This window comes from Phodopus roborovskii, unplaced genomic scaffold, assembly GCF_943737965.1.
Source record: "Phodopus roborovskii unplaced genomic scaffold, PHOROB, whole genome shotgun sequence".
NCBI classification, from domain to species: domain Eukaryota; kingdom Metazoa; phylum Chordata; class Mammalia; order Rodentia; family Cricetidae; genus Phodopus; species Phodopus roborovskii.
Window position 1 is genome coordinate 2,191,061 of NW_026126588.1, and position 14,491 is coordinate 2,205,551.

Here is a 14,491-nt window from a genome sequence, read left to right on the forward strand (position 1 = left end):
TGGTGCTCTGGCTAGCCCTGGAACTCACTGTGTAAATCAGGCTGAACTTGAACTCTTAAAAATCCACCTACCTCTTCGTCCTAAGAGCCAAGACCAACAGTGCTGAGCCATCTCTCTAGGGTCCACTTGATTTTTGAGACAAGATCTCTCACTGAATCTGGAGCTCGTTGATTTGGTTAGCCTAGATGGCTAGGTATCTTTCTGTCCCTACCTCCCAGAACTGGGTTTGCAGGCACATGCCAAGGCCTGATTATTTTTACATGTGTACTGTAATCTGAACCCAGGTCCTCATGCTTGTTACATGTATCCTGTAATCTGAACCCAGGTCCTCATGCTTGTTACATGTATCCTGTAATCTGAATCCAGGTCCCCATGTTTGTTACATGTATCCTGTAATCTGAACCCATGTCCCCCATGCTTGTTACATGTATCCTGTAATCTGAACCCATGTCCCCCATGCTTGTTACATGTATCCTGTAATCTGAACCCAGGTCCCTATGCTTGCCAAGCAAGCTCTCCTTTACATTTCTCCCGCCTCTGTTTTTAATAAACATCTGTCACAGTCTCTTGATCTCCACAAGGTTTCATATTGTCACTGAGTGGCAAGGAGTGTAGTTTGGCTTTTGTAGCTCAGGGATCCCCCAAACTGCCCGCCAGCACCTCTAACCCTCTCACCACCCAGGACTTGGCACAGTCCCTCCCTTGTTAGGGCCTGTCTCCCCTCACAGGAACCTCTAGCTGAAGCTCTCCATCTCGTCCTGATTATCATTACTCGGCTTTGAAAGCTGGCTGGAGGGATGGCTCAGTACTTAAGAGCATTTGTTACTTTTATAGAAGGCCTGAGTTTGGTTCTTAGCACCCACTTGGTGGCCCAGGACTATCGATAACTCCAGTTCCAAGGGATCTAACTCCCTCTTCTGACCTCAGAGGGACCAGGCATGAATGTGGTGCTCAGACATACATGCAAAATAGTCATACACATAAAACAACATTTTCAGCCAGCCTGGTCTGCAAAGCGAGTTCCAGGACAGCCAGAGCTATGCAGAGAAATCCTGTCTCAAAAAAATAAAAAAGGAGGAAAACCCAGCTTTACCTGACTCTCCACCTGTCTGTCTGCATAGGGTGCCTTCCCTCTGCCCTGATGCCCAGAGCATCACACTGGGTGCCTCTTCAAGCCCCATATATTGGTTTTCTGTCGTGTTTTGATGTCAGAACGTTTATGAGGACAGAGGTCATTGAGCAGATCAGGTGACACAAATGATGATGCTGAAGATGAGTGGTGTGTAGAGCTGGGGTGTTAACAGTCATGCTTCCTGTCTGTGAAGCTGCCTGCCAAAGAAACAGCCTCCCTCCCTCCTGCCTCCTCCTCCCTCCTCCCTCCCTCTGAGGCTCCATCCATGCATCCATCCATCCCCATCCATCCATCCCCATCCATCCCCATCCATCCCCATCCATCCCCATCCATCCATCCCCATCCATCCATCCCCATCCATCCATCCATCCCCATCCATCCATCCCCATCCATCCCCATCCATCCCCATCCATCCATCCCCATCCATCCATCCCCATCCATCCATCCATCCCCATCCATCCATCCCCATCCATCCATCCATCCCCATCCATCCCCATCCATCCATCCATCCCCATCCATCCATCCCCATCCATCCATCCCCATCCATCCATCCCCATCCATCCACCAGTACCCAGAATCCACTGCTGCTGTTCGTTTAGACTACTCTACTCTCTTCCTTTTTACCCCCTATTTTTCTTATGTGTTTGTCTGTGGTGATGGAGGCAGCAATCATCACAGTAGAGAGGCCTTGGCTGCGCCCACCCAGCGGGGGGTTTCCTTTCTGAAGTGGCAGGAAGGAGGTTTTGAGGTTTTTGAATATTGCTTCTAAGTATCCGAGCGAAAGATTGTTTGCCCACGTTTGTGCTATCTTGGCAAGCTAGCAATCTAGAAGATACTTGCTGGTTGGTTTTGTGTGTGGTTTTTCCTTTCAGGGGGAAAAGAATTTACACCTTGGCGAAACTGCTGAGAGAGACTGCTTTTAAAAGGGAGGGAGGAAGGGAGGGATGACTCCGTGGTGAAAAGTATTGGCTGCTCTTCCAGAGGACTCAGGTTCAGTTCCCAGCACCTACATGGCAGCTCACAACCATCTGCAGCTCCAGGCTTAGCATCTCTAATTTTCTTTCCTGGCTGACTTAGGAACCTGCAGGGAAATACCTACACACATAGTAAATAATATTTCAATAATAATAAATACATAGTTTAAAACATGCTATTAACTTCAGGGTTAAAACTAATATAACTCCCAGACAACTGTAGTTGTCAATATGCTGTGAACTGAAACCAGTAAAAAATATTCACAGAAGCATACACACACACACACACACACACACACACACACACTTTATACAAGCAGAAACAAAGTATCCCTTCTCCAGTAGTCTAACTTCTGCAATTGTCAACAGCTGTGTTAAGGACCAGATGCTGCTCAGACGGGGTTATGGGGCAGGTTTGCAGGAACTGCTTAGTCAAGTGTAACTATTTTTTGTTTGTTTTTGTTTTGAGACAGACCCAGTGTAGTTTTAGAGCCTGTCCTGGCACTCACTCTGTAGACCAGGCTGGCCTCCTGGCTCGAATTCACCTGCCTCTGCCTCTGCCTCCCAAGCGGTGGGATTAAAGGTGTGTACCACCACGTTTATTTGTTTTTAATTTACTTATTTTTATTTTATTGGTGTTTTGCCTGTATGTATGTCTGTGTGAGGGTGTTGGATCCTAGTATCCTGGTGTTACAGACAGTTAAGAGCTAGGTGCTGGGAATTGAATCCAGGTCCTCGGGAAGAGCAGTCAGTGTTCTTAACTCCTGAGCCATCTCTCCAGCTCCCTCAGTTACAGATTTTAAGCAGGGTTATTCCAGTGAGCGTCACCTCCACCGGTGGCACGTGAAACCCTTTCACAAACATCTGACAGGCTGTGTAAGAACAAGACAGCTCCAGTTTCTTCTGAAACTCACTATAGCTGTGGATGACTTTGAAGGTCTGATTGCTCGCCGCCTCCTCCAGTGTTTGTTCTGAGACATGTAGCCAGGCTGACCTAAGACTTTCTGTATGGTTGAAGATGAGGTCTCAGGCAGGAACCTAAACTCCTGGCCTCGGGTGTAGGGATCTGTATCTTCACTACAGCCTGCTAGGGGCTGAAGCCAGGCCCAACATGAGCCTGTACTGAGCTCCACCCCAGCGAGGGAGCTTGTGTTTCTAGCAGATGCTCGTTTGGTGAGGTGTTGGTGGAGTGGGGACACAGTCACTTTGAGATTTGGAGGAGAGACCCCCCCCACGTTTAGATAGGAGACTGATGGAGGTCTGAATGTGGAGAAGAGGAGCTGGTTTTGAGGGAGGCCTGGGGGCAGGTTCTGTGCTTTGCAGGAAAGAATGAGGGTCAAGGTGAAAGGTTTGAACTACAAATGCGAAGAACAGAGAAGGCTCCTTGACTCAGTGCATCTTGGTGGTGGTGGGTAGAATTATCTCATGAGGCTTTTATTCCAGGTCCATGTGAGCTTTTCCTCCAGAACATCATGCCCTTTGCTCTGTTGATTTCTGAACAACCTCCTGATTGTGTTAGATATGACTCACATTAAATTAACTCACAAGGAGCTGACACATATATTCAACTGGTATTTGATTAGTATGATTCATAATGAGCAACGTGCAAGTATCACGAGGTATGAGGGTATTTGTTCCTTTGCTCCCAACGCCATCCAACGATGCCTGTTAACTATCCTGTTCCAGTAAGGATGTGACTTTTTACCATGTAGCTTTTTAATGACACAATGGTCATGGATATTAGTCATACAGTGTCCTTTCTCCTTGGTTTCTCTCTTTTTTAGTTGACGTGCATGTGTACATGTGTGTGCACAGATGTGTCACATACCTTTGGAGGCCAGAAGACGACCTAGTTTGTCATTCAACCTTGGTTTTGGAGACAGGGTCTTTCTTACTGGCCTGGAGCTTATCAAATAGGCCAGCCTGACTGGTCCCCGGTTTCTGCCTTAGACCCAGTGCTGGGGTTATAAGCTCATGCCACCAACACCTGGCTTTGGTTTGTTTGTTTTGTTTTGTTGAGACACGGTTTTTCTGTATAACAGCTCTGGCTGTCCTGGAACTTGCTTTGTAGACCAGGCTGGCCTTGAACTCACAGAGATCCTCCTGCCTCTGTCTCCAGAGTGCTGGGATTAAAGGCGTGCGCCACCACTACCTGAGTCACCTCTTCAGTCCCTAGTTACAGTTTTTGAGATTAAGGTCTTGAGAAGGGGCCCTGGCTTGTCTCGAACATGCAGCAGCCTTCCTGACTCTACCACACTCAGCTTTGGCAGCTCTTACTAGTTTCACAACAAAGTCCTGTGTAGACCAGGCTGTCCTCAAACTCACTATGTAGCTAGGCTAGCCTCAAGCTCTGGCATTCTGCCTCTAGCTCCTAATCCCCCAAGTGCAGGGGTCACGTGCCACCAAGCCTGGCAGATGCTGACTGCTGATGCCTCTGCCTGAGTGATCATGAGACTGACACCTTATCCTCTTTCTGCCATCCGCATCCTCTTGGATGCCTGGAGGGGAAGGCACTGTCCAGAGTCCAGGGCCCTCGGCCTGAGCCCTGGGAGGGGCCTCCGTCTCGCCCCCTAGCTGCCTCCCAGTAGGATGTGATAGCCAGTGTCTCAGTGCTGTCCTCCCCCTCATGTTCTCTGTGGGGAAACAGGCTGGGTGTGTGGGACTGAAGACCGGTGGGAGTGTGGCGGCCTTAAAAGCGAACAGCGCTGCTGCGCTCTGTTATTCCTGGTCCCTGGACTAGCAGCTTGTAGGAGTTTTGAGTTTTTTGAAAAGTCTGTCAAGGAAAATGCCCAGCTTGAAAACTCTGTCATGACGTAAATAGCCTCAGCACCTAGAAGATGGTTTAAAGTCTTCCTAGCCATTCACTGAACGTAGGAATAAGATGGGCAAGATAGTGAACTCGCTGCCAGTGTCCAGGAAGTTGCTTATGTATTACTTTGAAAGCAATTTCACAGTCTTTTTTTGGGGGAAGGGGATGCTGGGAATCGGACCTAGGACCTCCAGCTTGCTGAGTAGTGCCCTGTCACTTTGCCACACCACAAGTCTCTATATTTTTTCATTCATTTGATTATTCAGTCACCTCTCTATTTTATTTATTAAAAAAATTTTTTTTTGCTCAAGTGGGCAATTTTATTAAAAAACAAAACAAAAAACCAGAAACAAACACACCAAACAGAAGTTTACACAGGAAGGAGGTCCTTGGGGCCAGGGCCAATCCCCACCTAGACATCTGCTGCTGCTCGATGCTGTCCTGGGGGCAGATGAGAGCCACTGGCATGTCACAGCACACCACAAGCCTGATGACTCAAGTGGCGGAGTGGCAGGAGCCTATGCGCGCACACACTCACACACACACACACACACTCACACACTCACACACACACACTCACACACATACACACTCTCACACACTCACACACACTCACACTCACACACACACTCACACACACTCTCACACACACTCACACACACTCACACACACACTCACACACACACACACTCACTCACTCACCAAGATGTAGAAATGGGGGGAGGATGAAATGGGGCACGCCTTTAATCCCAGCACTCTAGAGACAGAGACGGGTGGGTCTTTGTGAGTTCCAGGTTAGCCTGGTCTACAGAGTGAGTTCCATGCTAATCAGGGTTACATGGAGAGATCGATCTTCTTTCAACACCACCCTCAAAAGTCACATGTATGAAAAGTAACAATGGCCTGCATAGTGGCCCAAATATTTAATCCCAACACTCAGGAGGCAGACACAGGCAGGTCTTGTGAGGCCAGCGTAGTCTACATGGAGAGTTCCAGGCCAGCCAGGGATACATATCGAGATCTGTCTCAAACAAATAAAGTAGATTCAAGTCACAACATAGGTCTGGCAATAGAAGACTGCCATTGTCTGCTCAGACAGGAAGAGTCCACAGGCTCACCCGGCTCCTAGTGCCCTGTTAAAACATCCTCCATGCACTAGTTCCTCATACCTTAAAATAACCCTCACAGGTGAGGACTATAATTAGCCTGATTTTGTAGATGAGGCTCTGAAGGGAGAGATGACTCGCCCAATGCCTCCACCTTGTAAGTGATGTAGGTGGAATCTGAGCTCACTTAGAGTGATTACAGGGCTCCAACATATAGAAGCAGAGCTATGAATAAGGATATGATCTTTATTGATACATGTTGAGAATTTAAATTAAAGTATTATTATTATGGTTTTTCAAGACAGGGTTTCTCTATGTAACAGCTCTGGCTATCCTGGAACTCAATTTGTAGATCAGGCTGGCCTGGAACTCAGAGATCTGCCCACCTTTGCCTCCAGAGAGCTGGGATTAAAGGCGTGCGCCACCACAGACCTGCTAAAATTTTATTTTTACTTACATTCATTTATTTTTGTGCATGTGCACGTATACATATTGGGCACATATATGTGTGAAGGTCGGAGGACAACTTGTGGAGTCAGGTCTCTCCTTCCACTGTGGGAACTCAGGTCATCAGGCCTGCTGGCGAATGCCTTTGCCCCTGAGCCATCTGCCAGCCTGAGAATGTAGAGTGTTTCCTGCACACTCACTGTCTCATTTGGTACCTCTGCAGTGGGCACATCTGGCTGGGACCCACATGCACAGAGCTACTTAGTGCCGCGTTGCAGCGTGTGTGTGTGTGTGTGTGTGTGTGTGTGTGTGTGTGTGTGTGAACGTGCCATAGTAAATGTGTGTAGGTTAGAGGCATTTCTAGTTTTTTCCTTATGCTGTGTGGGCCCCAGAAATCTAACTTGGGTCCTAGGGCTTGGCGGATGGCGGATGGTCTCTTCTGAGAAAAACCAACCAGGCAAGGGGTCACTTTCTTTTTTCTTCTAGTGATAGGGATTATATTGGGCTGAGCTATATCCCCAACCTTTCATTCTTAACTGTTAAGTGAACCTTAGGCCTATTTATTAGAAATTCCAAGTATATCCTGCAACATTTAAAAAAGGTGTTCAATTTCCCTTGTTTTTAGGTCACTTACACAGAAGGGAATCAGTGTCGATGACTAAGTTGTTGATAGTACAATCAAGGCCATTTACATATAGTAAATCAATTTAATAATGTAAATTCCGGGACAGCCAAAGCTACACACAGAAAAACCCTGTCTGGGGAAAAAAAAAATTGAATGGTCCTTTTTGAAATAATAAAGTTCTCTTAAAAGATTTCTAATTTTAATTTAGATTCCAGACCCCACAACAGAGTCTTAAATGTTACATGCAAAAGCACCTCCCTTGTCTAAGCTGTTTCCATAGTCCTATGGGGAAAGTTTAAGAAGTTGCCTTCGTTTATTAGTGCATTCTTACAAGTATAAGTGTGTCTGGAGACTGAGATTCACCCCATTACTGTCCCTGTATTTTGCAAACCCCTCCCCTAGATTTAAAATTCAATTTGACAACTGACAGTCTCTGGGTAGGTCTTGACTAATTAAAGGGTTGCCCCCTCGGCCTGTGCCTCTCCACTGGACTGTGACATGACATTAACACAGCAAGAACACAGGTTCCCAGGATACTTGTGAGGCCCGAGAGAGGGTAAGTTCTGGAAACCATCAGCCAGGGCTTCTCCTGTCAGTCCTTATTAGGCTAGTGACTTCAGACAACTCTTTGAAAGCTTTGAGAGCTTGTCTGCAAAATCAGGGTCATTAAACCTTGGGTTCACTGTTCCAGAGGTTCCAGGGCAAGTTCTTGGGATAGACAATGTGATTAAATGGCATAGGGCCTTGAGCTCTGTTAGCCACGCAGCATAGGCCACTGCAATGCCCTAGGTCATCTTTTTAAAAATTAATTTTGTTCTCGAAAGCTACATAATCAATGCATATTTATGAGGTGCAATATGTTTATATGTATGTATGTATGTATGTATGTATTATACACACATTGCGTAATGATCAAATCAGGGCAATGGTAGATCAGATTTAAAGTGAGATTTCTGGTTTCCTTGGGATTTTGGCCAATGACGAAGCTATCTTTCTGAAATCCATTAATGATTCATTGGCCCCGTGAGCACCAGCTGCATAAGGCTTGCTGTGTCCATGGTCTTCCAAATGGGTATTCTAATTAAATTCCCACCAATCCAAAGGCACTTTAAAATGTGTGTAAAAATTTCCCAAGCCAATTAAAAATGCTTGGTCCAACCATCAAGTGTAGAGAAATATGCTAATTTATGCTAGAACTGCTGGTGCAGGAGGGCCTTGGCTGAATCTAAAGCAAATAAATAAATAAAAGTCTTCTAGAAAAAAACACACCTCAATGATAGATACTATGTGGCACTAAGCCACTGAAGGTATTTTTTTAGTTGGGTCTAAATACAAAACCTACATTATATAAAATGGTAGAGTGGCTTGCTTTTGAAAAAGGATTTTAAATACAGCAACATAGTATGGCAGCTTTGACACATTTATTTTGTGAAGTGTAATTTAATTACATGGTTATATAAGTAAGCAAGGTGCATGAAGTGTGTGTGTGTGTGTGTGTGTGTGTGTGTGTGTGTGTTTGAACCCAGGGTCACACATTCCTAGAACATGATCTTACCTCACCACTCACAGGGAAGTGCCATAGAGCCTTTAAGGTTTGGTTTTGTTTCCTACTCAAGGATATAGAAACCAGACAATATTTTAAAGAATTTAAATCTGGGGACAATTTTATTTGGAACTTATCAACAAGATCACACCAACTAACTTCAAATACCCTTAGAAGACTTGTTAAGCTTAACTCTGTCTCTTTAAGCCTGAATTACATTCATGTACAATTCATATCTCACCTACTTTTGGTATTTATTTAAAACAAATGACAACCCTCTGCCCCCCTCCCCATCTTATTGGTAATGAGGCTACAAAGGACTCTTACAATGAACACTTATTTAAATGCTTTTCACACTACTAGGTGGTTTAAGAAATCTCAACAATTTGAAATTTAAAACAGGTGGTAATTATGGTTGGGCCAAGGGTAGCTAAAGGGTTTTGGAGCTTCCTGTTTAAGAATGGGAGTTATTTAAGCAAACTTCACTAACATGAAGGTAAAAGAGCAATAAAATGAAGGCTAGGGAATGCTCAGCTCCTCTCCTTAGTTACTGGTTTTGTTTTTCTTTTTAATCTTAGGGTACAAGTTTCACAGATAAGATTTCACAGCATTTCAGTGTGGAAAGGGATACTGTAAAGTTTAGTACTGCATTGGAAACTTAAGATTAATCCAGTTATCTACCAAATAATTAAAAGGGATGCTTTATATTTTAAAAATATGCTCTTTCCCCAACCCCCCCCCCCCGTGGCTGGCTTTAACTGGAGTTTTAAACCAATCTTTATTTTTCCTTACCCTCCCCTCCAAGTTAAGCTAAAACTGGTGTGCTGTGTGTTCAGAGCCCCTGAGGGGAATCAGCTCACAGCTTGTAGATGGGGGAGGAGGGAGGGTACACAGATAAACCTGTTTCTTGAATAGACCCCAATACATTCATTCAACGTCTCCCCCCCCCGCAAAAAAACAAAAACAAAAACAAAAAAATCCAAAAGAAACAGAAATCGCCAGGCTGGGAGCTTGTGTATTTCTGGGTTTTTGTTTTGCTTTCGGGAAGAAGAAAAAAAAAAAAACATTTAAAAATTTTAATTAAAGAAATCCTAATCTTTGCTTCTTTTCCTTTTTTCTTTGCACTAGGCAAGAACCGAAGTTTGAGGCAGACGAGCAGACGAGCCGTTTGCCCGGGCGCAGAGCATGAAGGCCGGGCGGGCGCGGGGAGCGGGCGCCCGCCGCCCGGCGCGGGGGTGAGCGAGAGAGAGAGCGGAGCGCGTGTGGCCGGCGCCGCTCGGCCTGGAGCTCCCGCGCCCGCGCCCCGCGCCCCGCGCCCGCCGCCGCCGCCGCCGCCGCCCCTGGTGCGATGGCGCAGAAACCCCGTTGACAAGGCACTGCTTTTTCATGACGGTGAGTTTCCCTTTGAGTGTATTATAATTTTGTGATAAAAATTTCAAGGAGAAAAAAAAAAAAACACAACCTCCTTCCTCTGCCTCTTTTTTCCTTCGGGGAGGGGAGAAGCGAGGGAAGAAGGAGAAGGGGGGGGGGGAGCCGGAGATAGATCTCCAGCCAGACAGAAAAGAAAGAGGAGCAAATTAAACACCCAGTTGCCAAAACCAGGATATTAGGTTTCAGCCCAGAGAGCTATTGGCTAAGGCTGTGTTTTTTTTTTTTGGGGGGGGGTGGGTTTGTGGGTGGGTGATGGTGGTGGTGGGTGGATGTTTAATGGACACGGAGACCAGGGGAATCGAGTGTGGATGCCTCTCCCGGCGCCGCCGGGGCCCCGGGAAGACCAAGTTCAGTGTCTCGGGCGGGGGCGCGGGTGCAGCGGGGGCGCCGGGCCGGGCCGGGCCGGGGGCGCCGCGGCCGCGTGGGGGGCCTGGCGCCTGCCCTTTTTTTTTTCCCCTCTCCCTTTCTCTTCCTTTTTTTTTTTTTTTTCGCCCCCATCCGCGGATGCAAATTTCTGGAGCGGGGAGTGGGAGAGCTCGGGAAGGGGGGTGTGGGATGAGGACGGAGGGGAGGCGGCGGCGTGGCGGTTGGCGGTGGGGGGGGAGGGGAGGGAAGCCTTTTAATGACTCATTGATTGAGCCGCTTTCAAATTAGTTGTGTGCGCCGAGTGTGTGCGAGCGGGCGGGCGGGCGAGCGGATTCCGCCCCCCGGAGCCGCCCGGGAGCCGCGGAGGAGGGAGCGGGGCTCGGCGAGGGGAGGGCGGCGCGGCGGGGCCGGGCCGGGCCGGGCCGCGAGCAGGGGCCGAGGCGGCCGAGCGCGGGCAGCCGGCTTCCCCAGCCTCCCCCTCGCCGCTTGGCGCAGCCCTCCGGCCCCTTCTGCCCCTCGGAAGCCCTGGGGTGTGAGCCCGCGTCGGCCGAGGAGAGGGAGGGAGGGAGCCGGCTCGGGGCCGCGGGCGGGCGGTGCGGGCGGGCGGGCGGGCCGGCCTCCTGGGCCTCATCCCCGGCCTGGGCCGCGGCGCAAGCCCGCACTCAGCCTCCGCCGCTGCCGAGGACCCGCGGCCCCGGGCCGGGCCGGGCCGGGCCGAGCCTCCCCGCCGCGCCGTGGGCCCGGCCGGCGTCAGGCGGCGGCCGGGAGACGAAGGGCCGGGCGAGGGCGGCTTTGCTTTTTGGTTTTTTTTTTTTTTTCTTTTTTGTCTGGATCTTGTTCTTTCCACGTTTTGACCGGCTGGGCTCTGCGGGCCCGTGCCGAGTCGCCCCGACAGCGGCTCCTCGGGGTGGGGGCGGCGGGCCGCAGGACGCTAAGATGGCGCTGGGCCTGGCCCGTGGCCAGGGCTGGTGGCGCAGTTGCTCGGCGGCCGCCATCTTCCCGCGCGGCGGGCGGCGCCCGGTGTGGAGGGAGCCGGGCCGGGCCGGGCGGGGAGCCGAGGCCGCGGCGGCCGCTTGCCTTCCATCACTGCCCCAGGCCGAAGATGGTGGGGTCTCCCCGGCGCCCCGGCCGACGGCAGGGCTTTGAGACCCCTTACTTCGTCCTCTTGATTATTGGGGTTAGGGGCCCGGCTTACAGAGCCAGGGATAGGGCTCCCTCCGTAGAATGCTCCTCCGATACTCATTTTATTTTGTCCGTTTATGGTGAGTTGGTTGTATTGTAAAACGGTCCAGAAAATACCCGGGTCTAGTCACCAGATTGTGGGAACGTGACACTTGCAAGTGGTTTCTGGTTTGGGTCTTCATAGTACTTCAAAAACGATGAGCGTTCCTTAAAACTCTGATGGGAAGAAATTCATACAAGCTTCAAATGCACTTCGCTTTCTAAAAAAACGGGGATGCTTCCTTATATAGGTAAACACCAGGGAGGAGTGTCGAATTCTTAAATTGTTACAGGGGAACAGTCTGGAAAGGTCAGGAGGTATCCAGAGATGGAAGTAGTTAATTTTCTAGTGAGCAAAGGCAACATAGTGGCACTGGTTTTCTTTGTGTGTCTGAATATTAAATACTTCCTGTTTGTTCTTTCATCCCTACGTACTGTTTATTATTAATCTAATCTATTGTTCAGGTCGTGCCATGTTAAGCAGCAAAGTTTGCCTTCTCCCCAAAAGCTTCAAACCTATGATTTCTGAATCTGAGCATCACAATTAACTGGGAGATGTTTTAAATTTAGAGTTATCAACATTGTTTGCCAAGACTAGCTGTGTCCTTCAATATTGTGTAGGCAACTTGAGTTTGTGATGCTACCGCCTCCAGAACTGAAATTCTGGCCAACTCATCAGAGATGAGTCTGTATAAGAGTCCATTCTTCCAGAGCCTTCCGGAGGGCCTAGTGCAGTGCAGATTTGGGAACATCCTCTAATACTGCGGGGGGGGGGGGGCGGCATGTTATTTTAGTTTGGGTTACTTCTCACGGCAATGCTATTTTTCCCATAAACTTATTTTGTGTGTGAGGGATCATGTAAATGCAGTGCAGGTGTGGAGGTCAGAGGATTGAGGATTGAACTCAGGTCATTAGGGCTTGGCCGCAGATCACCTTTTCCCTCAGCTGCCATCTCAGCAGCCCTGTTACCTAAGCTCTTAGGGCAAACGCCCTGCCTCTAGCAGTCCCAACAGGCTAGACTCCTCCACGTTGGCCCCAGTATACCAGTAAACAATGCAAATGACTCGAAAAGCTTGTTCTCTGTGGAGTAGGGACGGAGGCCTCAAGGGGCCCTTGACAATGAGGCCACCTTCCAGGTGCTGGCACTACCCACTGAGCTCAGGTTAAACAGGAAGAACTGGATCAGGAAAGCAAGAGGTGGGGGTAGAACTTAGGAGATGTGGTAGGTGTCTGGTTCTGCAGTTTCTTCTGCTCCAGGCAGCCCTTCGGAATTGGAGGCCTAGCCACACTGAGGTTTATCAGTCAATCCTCTTTGTTCCTGGAACTCAAAGTGACTGGAGAGGAAAGATTAAGAATGTTACAGAGCCGGAGAGAACCAGATAGAGTTAGGACAGTTCCTGCCCCCCTTCAAGTCCAGGCTGGCCAAACAGGCTGAAAAAACAGGTAGATTTACACACCAACAAAATGTCAAAATAAGCTGGGCATGCTGTTGCACTCCTTAATCCCAGCACTTGGGAGGCAGAAGCAAGTGGATCTGAGTTCCCTCCTCAGGACTGTTACACAGAGAAACCCTGTCTCCAAAAAAAAAAAAAAAAAAAAAAAAAAGCCAAAAGTATATAAGCAAACTTATTTCAAAGTGATTCTAGTCTTTGGAAAAAATCCAAAAGCTGTAAAACAGTAGTTTCCCTAAAACAAACTAGCTTATAGGGAAAGAAGAGTTAATTTTAAAGTAGTGTTAGTAGATCCAAACAAGATACCTAACTCGTGGAATTTACAGCCAGTGGGGTGGTCACAGATCGATTGGGTGGGAATGACCATTGAGTTTCTTTGAGGAGATGACATGAGCTGAAGCTTGAACAAGCTGGTGTTAGCTGGCTCGACATTCCAAGCCTATATGAGGGCAGTGTTAGACCAAGTCCAGTGAGGAGTTGGGGGATGCTGGAGAGCTGCTTTGGGACTTTGACTCGCCATGTGGGAATTTTCAGGTTTTTGTCCTAATTGCAGTGAGAAGCTATTGTAGTTTTAATTAGAGCAGGGGTGGGTGGGGTTGAGGTGTCTGTTTGAACCAGGGCTTCCTGCTAAGAAACATTCTACCACTGAGCTCGGTACCAAGTTCTTGTCTGTTTGTTTGGTGATAAGGTTTCACAGTATTGCTATAATTGTTTGGATGATCTCAAGCTCCTGTGCTCAAGCATCCTCCTGTCTCAGCTTCCTGAGTCCTTGGGCTACAGGTGCAGAGAGGCTCCTGTCTTTATTTTATAGATGTCACTGGCTGCTGTATACAAGGTAGGATTAGAAAGGTTTGCATAATAGGCTGGCTCTAGAAAAGAGGAAGCAGTCTTAAGGGTGCCTTCACTTTTGGGACAGGTCCTGGGTGGTGATGGTGCCACCTAACATTTGGAGAAGAGCAGACGGGGGCTAGTTGGTAAGTGTGGTAACGGGAGTTGATATGGAACCTGTAAGGGCTTCTAAATAGTGAGGGTCAGATAGCTTATAGACGGTAGGTGTATCCTGGGACTAGGCCAGTTTCTAAGAGCAAGTTCTGACCTCTGTGTAATGGCTGGAGTGAAAGGACTAGGCGATTAAAGGACAGTAGTTTTTCCTGTCCAAGTGCTACTGAATGCCAGTGGAGGGAAATAGCTTTTGCCTTTAGCACCATGGGCTGGACCATTCTGTCAGGTAGTTGGTGTGGTGTGGGGGTAGAAAAGCCAGCTGGGGTGGGTCAGATGAGAGGTTTCATCGAAGTCCAGCAGTGCCTGGGGGAAGATGGGCTGGAAGAAGAATACGTTTGGGGAGGTAAAGTGATGTGGTATGAGGGGAGAACACTTGAGCCTAGG

The 14,491-nt window shown here is 48.4% G+C and overlaps 1 protein-coding gene across 2 annotated transcripts in view; it reads left to right on the forward strand.

Annotated features, from left to right (window-relative positions):
• Positions 1–14,491, forward strand: part of Bicral (BICRA like chromatin remodeling complex associated protein) — an 83,226-nt gene that overhangs the window by 12,128 nt on the left and 56,607 nt on the right. For both annotated transcript variants that reach the window (XM_051204601.1, XM_051204603.1), the window contains exon 2: positions 9,765–10,028. The gene's annotated coding sequence lies outside the window, so the exon portion shown is untranslated. The remainder of the gene's footprint in view (positions 1–9,764; positions 10,029–14,491) is intronic.